Source organism: Glandiceps talaboti, chromosome 6 (assembly GCF_964340395.1).
Source record: "Glandiceps talaboti chromosome 6, keGlaTala1.1, whole genome shotgun sequence".
Classification (NCBI taxonomy): Eukaryota; Metazoa; Hemichordata; class Enteropneusta; family Spengelidae; genus Glandiceps; species Glandiceps talaboti.
In genome coordinates, this window is record NC_135554.1 from 157,079 (window position 1) to 170,539 (window position 13,461).

The 13,461-nt window shown below is 37.6% G+C and overlaps 1 long non-coding RNA gene across 1 annotated transcript; it reads right to left on the minus strand.

Moving 5' to 3' along the window:
• Positions 1–411: 411 nt before the first annotated feature.
• On the minus strand, positions 412–8,824 carry LOC144437080 (uncharacterized). The gene is made up of 3 exons (XR_013480983.1): positions 8,691–8,824; positions 6,452–6,593; positions 412–844 (listed from the first exon to the last, which is right to left on the minus strand). It is a non-coding gene; the product is annotated as an uncharacterized LOC144437080 (long non-coding RNA).
• Positions 8,825–13,461: the final 4,637 nt, after the last annotated feature.

Here is a 13,461-nt window from a genome sequence, read left to right on the forward strand (position 1 = left end):
TGTACGTGATTATGTATTTTAACGGCTATTAAATCATTTTGGTTTCTTAATGTCATGTACCAGGGAGATATGTTGATTTTTTCCCTAGGCTACTGCTTCAACATCCGAGACGTAGAGTCATGCCTGGGTGCACCCTCAACAGACACCCAAGAGAAGGTTTCACATTACTGCACATTTATATTCCATTTCCCACATTGGAATATCGAACTGAAAGAAAATTTTAACACCCCTTTTAATTACATGTAGAAGGCACCCCAGACAGGATCCTACAAAAGGCAGGCTGTCATAAGGCAATGCCTTTTGGTGATCACACCCCTGTCTCAGAGTACTAATATCTTAACTTACAAGCTCACACTCAAATAGAGAACACATGAATGAAATTTATTCAAGGTTTAATTTTAATGACTCCATCTCACAGGGAATTTTTTCTTTACAATATCTGGCGAAGTTCCTAACAATACCACAAACATAACATTTCAAATATCTGGGTTTTACATCCACGTCTTCTCTGTAGTTTTTGGCCGGACAATATGGAGTATGATTAGTATAATGGGTAGGCCACTTCCCATGTTGAAGGAACTTAGACACTTTTGATGCAATTTCTTCCTCTTCTTTATTTCCCAACAACAGAATGATAAGGTGCCCTGCTTCTTGCCCAAAATCATTTGTCTCAAATATGGCCAGCACTGCTTAATCCATTCAGTATTTGTGTGGCCTTGTGTTCCATGTTGGTGTTTGTGCTAGCTCCATCACCTTTTGTAGAGCATTGTCCACAGATGTAGCGTTTGCCGTCTTTTTCTAATTCCTCTAATTTCTTTTGTAGTCCGTCCAACTGCAGCTGCACCTGCAACATATAAAGTACACTCTTAGTACATATTCTACAGTTCCAAACTGCTTCTCACTTTCCCTCACAGGGAAGTCTTTGTCCCTCATTGACTATAAAATGCCTTGACTCACATGGTACATAGTATTCTACAATTCACATCTAATTCTCACTTTCCCTCACAGGGAAGTCTTTGTCCCTCATTAGTCCCCGCGGACGAAGTCCGGAACGGGGACTTATGGATTGGGTTCCGTCTGTCCGTCCGTCCGTCCGTCCGCAGCTGTTTCTTGGAGATGCCTGGACCGATTTTTTTCAAACTTGGTACAGGAGCAACATACTATGGCATACATATGCACGTCAATTTGTTTTATGATACGATCCAATATGGCCGCCTAGCAACCATTTTGTTTGCGAATTTTTCCTGTCTAAAGCCATAACTCAGACATGCTTGAACAGATCTCATTTAAAGTTGGTATTAGGACAGTGTTCTATGACATACATGTGCATATCCATTTTCATTGTGATACGATCCAATATGGTTGCCTGGTAGCCATTTTGTTTGCGAATTTTCCATGTCCAAAGTCATAACTCAGACATGCTTGAACAGATCTCATTCAAAGTTGGTATTAGGACAGTGTTCTATGACATACATGTGTATATCCATTTTCGTCGTGATACGATCCAATATGGCTGCCTGCCAGCCATTTTGTTTGTGAATTTTCCATGTCCAAAGCCATAACTCAGACATGCTTAAACAGATCTCATTCAAAGTTGGTATTAGGACAGTGTTCTATGACATACATGTGCATATCCATTTTCGTTGTGATACGATCCAATATGGCTGCCTGGCAGCCATTTTGTTTGCGAATTTTCATGTCCAAAGGCATAGCTCAGACATGCTTGAACAGATCTCATTTAAAGTTGGTATTAGGACAGTGTTCTATGACATACATGTGCATATCCATTTTCATTGTGATACGATCCAATATGGTTGCCTGGTAGCCATTTTGTTTGCGAATTTTCCATGTCCAAAGTCATAACTCAGACATGCTTGAACAGATCTCATTCAAAGTTGGTATTAGGACAGTGTTCTATGACATACATGTGTATATCCATTTTCGTCGTGATACGATCCAATATGGCTGCCTGGTAGCCATTTTGTTTGCGAATTTTCCATGTCCAAAGTCATAACTCAGACATGCTTGAACAGATCTCATTCAAAGTTGGTATTAGGACAGTGTTCTATGACATACATGTGTATATCCATTTTCGTCGTGATACGATCCAATATGGCTGCCTGCCAGCCATTTTGTTTGTGAATTTTCCATGTCCAAAGCCATAACTCAGACATGCTTAAACAGATCTCATTCAAAGTTGGTATTAGGACAGTGTTCTATGACATACATGTGCATATCCATTTTCGTTGTGATACGATCCAATATGGCTGCCTGGCAGCCATTTTGTTTGCGAATTTTCATGTCCAAAGGCATAGCTCAGACATGCTTGAACAGATCTCATTTAAAGTTGGTATTAGGACAGTGTTCTATGACATACATGTGCATATCCATTTTCGTCGTAATACGATCCCATATGGCTTTCTGGCAGCCATTTTGTTTGTGAATTTTCCATGTCCAAAGCCATAACTCAGACTCCATTTTCATCGTGATATGATCCCCCATACCCAACCAATCCTTTATTGTTGGAGGCATATTCCATGTCCAACAAGCACACACAACATATCTAAGTCTGTTTGTTTTAGGTTCACAAATGTTGTTGCGTGATCAGAGTAGTGATAATTCCTTAAAACCCAATTATAGCGAGGACTATGTCATTCTCAATGACTTGTTGACTGTAAAATGCCTTGACTCACATGGTACATATTATTCTACAATTCACATCCAATTCTCACTTTCCCTCACAGGGAAGTCTTTGTCCCTCATTGACTATAAAATGCCTTGACTCACATGGTACATAGTATTCTACAATTCACATCTAATTCTCACTTTCCCTCACAGGGAAGTCTTTGTCCGTCATGGACTATAAAATGCCTTGACTTGCGTTATACATCTTAATTTGATTTTAGGCACTTTAACGTCTACTCCGTTTTACTCTGAGACTCTTAAATTTATAATTACATACGTGCAAATACACATTATATATATTTTTTTCTTCTAGCCCCCCCCCCCCCTCCCCCTCCCCCATTCAAAATCAATTGGACATCCACATCAGTGTTCTCTATATGAATACTACTACGCAGTAGTCAGTGTGCCACCAGACAGAGAAACTTGACCATGTAGTACACATGATGTTTATACTTCAGATCACCTCCCTGTACCCAAAGAGCTGTTCAGGAGTACTTATGCAGTGATGTGAGTTGATGTTAGCGAGCAACAGTCTGGGCCAACTTATTTTGGCAATTACACACAGATTTCATAAATGTGACAAATTTAAATACATCATCAAACAGCTTTGGCCTTTCATAATTTCAAAACATATGGATAAAAAATCATTGAACAATCTTATTTTGAACATGAGAAATTGCATGGAAGTATACATCTACTGCATGCATGTAAAGTAGAGTGAGTCAATCCATACTAGAAGTATGGTACTCAGACTAACACCGTAGTTTGGAGTTGTGATTGTGAAGTTAGTTTGTAGCCAAATTACATTATTCTGTCAAAAACACGGACTAATGTGTACCCCATGCTGAAATATTTCCGTCATGCATCAACTATAAATTTTGTCATTTTCAAATTTGCGTTAGGATCAACCGATTGTCAACATTGGTTATTAGTATATTGTGTAGAAGACTATGACACACACCCAACAAATAAGTAATTGTTTAGCATAACTAAACTTCTTATGTTAAGTAATGCTATAAACATGGCAAAGTGTGCGTGCGTGTGTGTGTGTGTGTGTGAACAACTTAAAGTCAAACACCACTGATCCAATTGCCATGATATTTGATGGATATATTACGTTGGGTGTCTAGTTGGAAAATTTTTGAAATAAATATGATCTTACCATCGATTAGTGATTTAATGGGTCAAAAGGGTGATTTTTGGTCAGAAAATGTAGACTCAAAAAGTACTGTGCAGGTTGGGTTGAAATTTGATTGGAACATTCTCGCTGGTGTTCAGATTACGAATTTTTCATTACATGATAATATTACCAGTGGCTGTGATATGCAAATTAGGTACAGAAAATGTGTACTTTTGGTCAAAAACCTTTAATTCCAAAAGGACTAAACAGACTTAACAGACAAGTGTATAAACATTCCAAAAATGTACAAAATGTAAAAACTACAGTTGTGCTACAACACATTGGCACTATTTTAGATATGCAAAATTAGGGTTAAAATAGAATTTTTTTAATATGGTGACTGTAATATAAATGTACAATATTTTATCAACTTTCTGTGTGAAATGTGTTCTATAGTGTGATACCACTAACTATTTTATTACACTGCTAAAATGAAACTGTACAGTGGAAGAGCTGAACAGCAGAACCACTTTTACACAGTCATGAAAAAAAAAAAAAAAAGTGTTTCTATTCAGGCTGTTAGGTCACTTGTTCAAAGGTCTCATAGTTTACCAAGTTTCTGACGCTATGAGATGAATCAGTCAACTCATTCCTACTGTGATACTATTTCATGAAAATGTGGTCAAATTTTGTAACTTGTAAGGTCAGTGACAGCTTTTGATAATACCTTAGATTAAACTTTCTTCACCTGGAATACTTTGTACTTATACTATTAAATTGTATTATTATATTAATATTATTATTATTTTTGTTATTATTCAAATTATTATTTGTTATTTTTTGTTGTAAATAAAGTTATTGTTATTATCACAACTGAACATCTCAGGTTCAATAATGTGTGTGTGTGTGTGTGTGTCTGTGTGTGTGTGTCTGTGTGTGTATCAGCAAACATCATCTTGTGGTGAAAAGGCTGTGCTAAATGTATAACTTTGGGTGACAAAAATAGTAGGGTGCCAAAAAACGTGTCACCTGACACAAAATCAACATGTACAATAACAGAAATACCATGCCCATACAAAATAATTAATGAAGGCAGTGTGTATATAAATGAATGAAAAATTGAAAGATAAGCTTAAATGCACTTGTTACACATGCAACAAATTTGATCCGACGATGAAACGTAACACTTAGATTCACGTCTTGGGTTCAAATCCCATTGGGAACAGGAGATACATATATTTCTCTGACACACTCAAACCCAGGTTGGGTGTCAATGGGTAGGCTGTATCACTCAGTTGTGTGTCACTCACAAGACCAGTGCGAATTTTGGTGACTCGGCCTGGAGTAACACCTTGAACAGTCGGAGACGTTTACTCACACAGAGCCTGTAGGTGCTATGTATGGGATAGCCTGTGGACTGACTGGGAGAGCCATGACAGTTCCACAGTGACATGATAGGAAAAGTGCAATATAGCCCTGTTATGTAGTCCCAAACAAGAATGGTTCACTTTAGAAATGATTGTGTATTTGTGTTTGATTATTTGTTTGTATGTATGTATGTATGTATGTATGTATGTATATGTATGTATGTATGTATGTATGTATGTCTGTCTGTCTGTCTGTCTGTCTGTCTGTCTGTCTGTCTGTCTGTCTGTCTGTCTGTCTGTCTGTCTGTCTGTCTGTCTGTCTGTGTGTGTGTGTGTATGTATGTATGTATGTATGTATGTATGTATGAGTCTGCATGATTTAAGTGAGAGTCTAATTTCTCTAATATTAGACCTTGCTTTTTACTCGGACCATAACGAACATTTTTTATCGGATAACACTGTCTAAAATATAAGTTAAAGTCTAACAACTAATATTATACTGTATTATTGGGCATTGCTCATCAACCAGACCACCGCAATAGGTTTTTTTTATCAAACAATATTGTCTGAAATCTTGGAGGAGGCTCACAGAAAATAATAGTATTAGCATCTTTTATATGATAAATCACTGATCGCCCAGAAGCCCGAACTGTGGCCTACAGTATTACTATGCGATAATATCGTATAAAATATAACTTACAATCTAACATATAATTTTGAAATATAATGTTAGTCGTCTCCGATTCCCCGTGCACCCCCCCCCCCCCTTGACAGCAGTGTTTATCGAATAGTATGATCTGAAATCTAAGATTCAGTCTAAAATCTAATAATAGACTCTGATATATTGAAGTTTCTCAACATTGATGACAATACGACTTTCTCTTCATACATGGCAAACTTTTGACCTGCAATATCAACTCATAGATTATTTCCCAGTAATTCTTGATTCTGTTTGGTCAAGGTGATATCAGCTTTACGCAATCAAATCTTGACTCATCATGTGTTAGAATTTCAATTACTGGAGAGAGAGAGAGAGAGAGAGAGAGAGAGAGAGAGAGAGAGAGAGAGAGAGAGAGAGAGAGACAGACAGACAGACAGACAGACAGACAGACAGACAGACAGACAGATAGAGGCACTTTGAAAGAATAGAAAGGAATCAACTAGTCCCTGGCAATGCATACAAACAATATAATATCACTGATACAAAACTTAATTAGTATTACAGCATTTGATACTTATACCAATACAATTTCTCAATCCAGCTGAGAAAGGTACATACGAATATGGATGGCGGCCTGAAGAATTCTTGGACAAGAATCTGTCAGGATCAAAGACTTCTGGATCTGAGCAGTAGGTGGGATCGCGATGTAAAGTAAATGGTGCCACTATTAGCATCACTTCCTTGGGTACATGATGACCAGCTGATGAGTAAATAAATGTATAAAAGGTATTAATAACCATACATACCTACAGTGTATGTGTTCTGGCATTCAGATTTGATACATAATGATTCAATGACATGATTTATTCCATGCATGATCCAAGTTGAACAAAAAATATGGAATATATACTCTGGTCATTCTATGTCATGACAGTGCACGTTTATGTCAAAACATCAAGTGTCTACATACTGTGTGTGAAATATGAGTCAAAATGTTCAAAATTGCCATTACTTTCCCTGATTTTTCTTTGATATTACTGGTGTTGGTGTAATTATATTATTTGCCAATATTTTTTTTTATTCAACTGAAAAATACTCATGACCCTAAGGGTTGTCACTAGGAGTCTAACAACAACAACTTGTAGTGACAAAGGCCCCTAATTAGGTCACTCATTTTCCTTGGCTGAACATAAGAAAAATATTGGAGAATAACATCTAAGCATACATAAGGTGTTACTACCACACTAGAGTGTCCATAGAGTTTCAATTGAGTGGCATGATAATTACCTCCGTGTGAGCACAAATCAACATCACTGTTGGATGAAACAAGAAAGACTCAAATTCAAAACTGTTTAATTGTGTTCACACAGAATAATTTGTAACATTTTATGTACGTGCATGCTATCAGTGTCTGCATTTTCAAGTTGTTTGTGTTATTCATGACAAAAAATACTGAGTGAGATGTAAAAAATATTGTGGTGACTAATTGAAACTATAGTCACTCTGGTTTGGTAGTAATTGAAATGCTATAGTCACTCTGGTTTGGTAGTAATTGAAACTAGTCACTCTGGTTTGGTAGTAATTGAAACTCTACAGTCACTCTGGTTTGGTAGTAATTGATCTTTGTCCGAAGATCGCATTCAAGCGTGAAACTCAGAGTAACGGCTCCGTACCATAACTTGTGTATTTTGTGTGTGTGTATATATATATAAGTAATTCCTCGGGTTTGCGCCCTCACACGGGCAAGCGCCCAGGCCTTTCTTTTTTACAATGTCGACTTTTGGCAAAGTTACGGGAAACCGCCCCCCCCCCCCCCTCCTGGTATGTGACGAATGAAATTTTTGTTCTTCCCGTTCTTCCGCATTCATGCGCCTAAAAATTCATTCACAATCTGACCTTGCATTGTTTATTCATCGTTATTTTGACGTACCGCCAAAGATGTTTGCCCCCTTTGAGACACCGCCAGTGCTAATGTGTGTTGGGGCAATAATGAGACTGCATTGTAATGAGAGTTGAATGATTGACAAGCACGTAATTTATTCACGTAATTCTCTTGGGACTGTCGCAAAAGTAGTCGGTCTACTACAGAGGTCTACTTGGCAACAAGTTAGCGTTTGTATAATATTCATACCAATGATAAGGCAGTATGATACCTAAGCTAATAAATGATTGACAAGGTATACTTTTAATCAAAATTCATGTAACTCTCATGGGACAACAGCTGGGGGTTTCCCTCACAATAAATTTGAAGTTGTGCAGGCTACATACGAATGATATAAATACACCTTATAATGATTGATCCCCCCCCCCTTTTTTTGCATAAATTTTTTTGGGATTTAGTTCAAAATAGGGGGGGGGGGGACAACTGAAGAATTTCATTTTTTAATCTATATTATTTTGGAGGATTTAGAAAATGACTGACTTGGCATGCATTGGTATATTTTGTAGTACATGTACATACAACGATGTGTAACTGTAAACATATTCCACGTGGGTGGACTCACATCAACATACGAAGCTTCAATTCTTCCTATGACGGTATGTCGTAATTCAATCTGCTATTTACATCACAGAAACATCAGTATTCTTTCTAGGAATGTAGCATTGCTAAAAATGTATATTTCCCTTCATAAGATGACTGTATACGGCGCATTCCAACCTCCAAGTGTGATCGCTACGCTAGTCTTTTTACAAGTCGCCATGTTGTGAAATAATTAATGTAATTAGGTCACTACGTCATATATGACCAATAGGATCGCAGCTTACAAAAAAGTGAGTAATTTCACCCAATCACGTTGGGTATATGATACTGGCAGAGCTATTCACTGACCATGCATTGAATGTTGTCAACACTTACATGTAATTACGTCTTTATCGTCATGGGACTGGGGAGGTAGCTAAATGGTCCAAAATTGAACAGTTGCGGGGCAAAGTGCTAGATCTAGCACTTCGCCACTTTTTGACAAAGTGCTAGATCTAGCACTTCGTCAGTTTTCGCCGAAGTGCTAGATCTAGCACTTCGCCAGAAAACAACGAAGTGCGGGACTGTAAACAACGAAGCGCCTCCAACGGCTTGATATAACGTGGTCGATAAATGTCACATACATGCGCCATGTCAGTAGTCCGTGTACATGGTCGTGTGGCGCACGATCGACTCCAAAACTTATCTTTGGCCGATTGTAACAACGACACGATTTATCTGAAGTTTGTTAAATGTTTGCCGAGTAAAACGGCCGGTTGAAACTTCACGTTGCCGTACGTACGGTTGTGTCCCGGGGGTTGTGTGTTCTGTTACAAACATGCCTTGTCAATACCTTGGATGGACTTGCGCGATCACAGAAACAAGTGTTATTATTTTACCCCTTTCATATACAATTGGCTAAAACACGTCAATATCATCAATATTATCGACATTGTATTGTATTCTGATAGAAACATTCTGATATCATACATATCTCGGGAGTGCCTGTGGGCGGGACTGTACTTCAGAATCTGCAATCTACTCTGTAAACAAGGACTAGCCACTCAGTATTTCTTATACCATGTCTATTTTAGAGCGGGAAAGATATATCAATCATAACGTCTTGAAATAAATTTGAAAATCACTGAAATCTTTATCCCACATTGGAGTATAATTTCTGAGCGACCAGGAATTACATAAGGGACGATATTGAAGTTGGTGATTGTCTAGGAATGCAAAAAAAATCAGTAAACAGTAATGTGATGGTTTACTTGAGATCTGGCGAAGTCATGGATTATTTATTGTCATTGTTTTCAATAAAGAAGTTGGCAGTACCAAGTACATGGAATTTACAAAACAGTAGTGACGGGTTATTTATAGATTTCTATCAAAATATTTACAGCAATGAAGGGCTGAAATTAAAATTGTTCACACGAATATGTTTTCGCACTTACGTTTTCGATAGCAATATTTTTTGTCATCTATAAACGATCTGATAATACTGAAAGAAGTGAATCTATTCAATAGAAATATAGTGAACATGATATAAACTTACACCCAGACTTTATTTTCGTGTTCAACGATCAAGAAAAATCTTCGCTCTCGCATCTAGACACACTAACCCCCCCCCCCCACACACACACACACACACACCAAGAAATTCAGTTTTCCTTTATATTATATCTTTGTCATGCAATGTTACAAATGTCACTGCCATTAAATCTGCAGTATGAAGTCTGTGACACACGCCGAACTAAATGTTTCTACTTCCTGAAATCTTCGAAGTTTCGACTGTGTGGTGTCACGCCGTTGTCAACTACGGAGTACGAAACGTGGTTCCGACGAAATGACTGCGTGCTATAGTTGAAGTCTGTGACGCACGCCGAACAAAATGTTCGTAGTTTCGACTGTATATGGGAGTGCGTTATTTGACGTGACAGCTGTCAAAATGGCGGTCTGCGGTTGTTGGTAGTGGTGTCAAGCCGTTGTAAGGATTACGAAACGTGGAAGGGAAACGACCACGTGCTGTAGTTTTCGCCGCATAGAACATCGAAAAAATACAAAACTGAACGTTACTGAAAATTACGAAGTAGAAACTTGTTTGTGCATTGGCAAAACATACGGAAAATCAAACTCTAAGGTCGTTAACACGGGAAGTAACATTTTACACTGAGAGTAATAACATGTCCATTACCGGTATAACATGACATATTTACCGACGACCTAGCACTTTGCCACTCTTTGTTGAAGTGCTAGATCTAGCACTTCGCCACTTTTCGCTAAAGTGCTAGATCTAGCACTTTGTCAAAAAATGGCGAAGTGCTAGATCTAGCACTTTGCCCCGCAACTGTTCCGATTTTGAATTCTTTGTTACATGGACTGGGTACATAATACTACATGTACAATATCATGTGTCACGATCCAATATACATTAAAAACAGCTGTGCTGTCACAGAGGAGAAGCCATTACCAATTCCTGCATTACCTAATGTAAATTCTAATTTTCATGTCTTCCGACAATGTTTGGTACTTTTTACTTGGAAATCGTTTTATCAATGTTAATAAATGCAGAGATTACATCAAAGGGACCGCTCATGGTTTTTATCAATGTGTGTTGGTTTGATAGTAGAATTGAGTGAAAATGAAAGATTGCAACATTATATGTTTCCAGCACATGTGTATTCTGTTTCAAGACATCTATCATCCAGTCAGAATTGTCGGAGCTTTTGATCAGTGTATTCAGACTCCACATTTGCAACACTCATAGTATGTATGAGGCATTGTTTTGGTCACAGCGAAAATAGGGTACGCAGGAAACCGCCCAACCCCAACTTGGGGGTCTGGGGGGCTTGGAACCGCCCAGGGCGCTAACCTGAGGAATTACGGGTATATATATAATTGTAAGAAAGAAAATTGAAAATTGGTAACATGGAAATCCCAGAATCCAGAATCATTAAAGGGGAACAAGCTGAATTTATGTTTTTGGGGATGTATTTTTTTATAAAGTTTTCACGGTATTCTACTTACTGATGCATACCAACATTGTACACCCCAATAATGATTACTTGCAATTGACTGAACTGAAACCGGGTAATAACTTATAAATGATCTGATGACATAATTTATTATGTACAGGAACTCCATATTATTATGTAATCAACAGTTCTAAGAATATCAGAACACAAATTGTGATGTCATAGAAGGTATACATCAACATTAACATTATACTAGAATATTAAGTACATTGAAGGTTTTGTAAGTATTTTCACGTTTACAGACATATATGATTGTCAGCCTGTGCCACTTTAATAATCATGTTACACTCACACAATAGTGTATGTGATGTTCCTTTAGCTAAACACTCAATACTATACAAGCATAACATTGACTGGGACTCCATTTCCATTTTATATTGACACATTCTAGCATGGATTTTTAAGAAAGATCACAGAGGATATCAACATCTGACACTGTAATCCCAAATCAAGATCAACCAGAGATAGGGGCACACAGTACCAAACATTTATAATTGGCTGCAGTGATCATACTGCCACCTAGAGGTCAACTGCAACTGTGGAAATAGTCATTCAGATTAGGTTCAATGCTAAAACGTAAATTTTGTAATTCATTTCACCTACTGAGACCTACTGAAGTTCTTTTTACTTCTTTTTATTCATTGAAAGCCATAAACTGGTTCTAAGTGGTTCATAGTCATGATAATTGACATAATATACCTATAATGGTGTTTGTATAGATATATAGAAACATAGTATATTATTTCAATAGTATTATACAGGCCTGTACGTACGTACGTACATATGTGTTTGTTTGTTTATTTGTTTGTCTGCCTGTCTGTCACAGTTCACTAACTCACTCACTCACTCACTCACTCACTCACTCACTCACTTACTTACTTATGTGCTTTTTCCTGCAAAAAAAAACTTTCTGTGTTACTGTATAAAATAGCCACAAATGGTAGCTTTAATCTCATAGACACATATTATTAAAATGTTTCTGCATCCATTTATATGGAGCTATTGTCACAATGATCCATTTCAACTTCAGGTTTTACGCAGATGACGTCTTCATCAGATATCATGGACCTGGGTCTCTGACGTAGTCAATCGTGCATTTCAGTTGACTGAACGGAATGTTCAACTGTCTCCTGGTTTCCTGGAGAGAGGCGAGAATAAAACATAGATATGGGTTACCATAATGATAAAGAGGTTACATTTTCGAAGAATTTTATCCATTGCTGCTTGCGGTACTGTCGTCTGGAGTTTATAGCTACATTTCGCATTGGAAATTGAAGAATAATATGTATCCATGGATTGCAGTCCCCGAGTCTCGTCCTGAAGAAACAGTCTGGCATCTTTGAAAAGTGTTATGTCAGGCCAGGCATCTGTCACTTTCAAAAGATCTTTGAACACTAATAAAATGTGTTTGGACAGTCGTCACGGAGTGCTCATGTCCGCGTAGTATTTCGTAATTTGTTGTGTTCCTTGTCTACAGTCTAAATATTGCAATTTTTTGTCTTGAATATATTTCCCCTACCTTTAAGGGACCGGTCAGTTTCTTCGGCCTGGGGGGGGGGGGTGGATTGGTAGGGGGGGGGGGTCACCCTGTTTTTGAAATTGGCAGTAGGGGGGTCATGCTGTTTTGAACATTGTGGATAGGGAGGGGTCATTGTGTTTTAAATTGTGATGGAAGAAAAAAATCCTTTCTACAATGGCATATAGCCTTGTCTGAAATGTGGTACATGTCAATATTTGTTCTTGTCCCTGTTTCTTACATGAATTCTTTAATATTACTTATTAGTTCAAACATAACTATACATATACATATACATGTATTACCTAGCTACCACACTAATTACAGAACATGTCATGTAAATGCTTGGCTGTTTCACAATCAATGCTTCACTTATATTGCAGTTTGGGGCAAAAGTGAACTTGTGAATTGAAGGTTTCGTAACGGCAATTTTCATAGATAGTTTATAAATGAAGTTAATCTAAATTGTTCTACTCGTCATGTTATTGACACTACAAATCACCACATCTCATCAGATTCCAGTTTCTATTATACACTAGGTATGACCACCTAAAGTTCTCTAACATACCGGTGACTTTATTATACATATATTAATGCCCCTATACTAATGTTACAT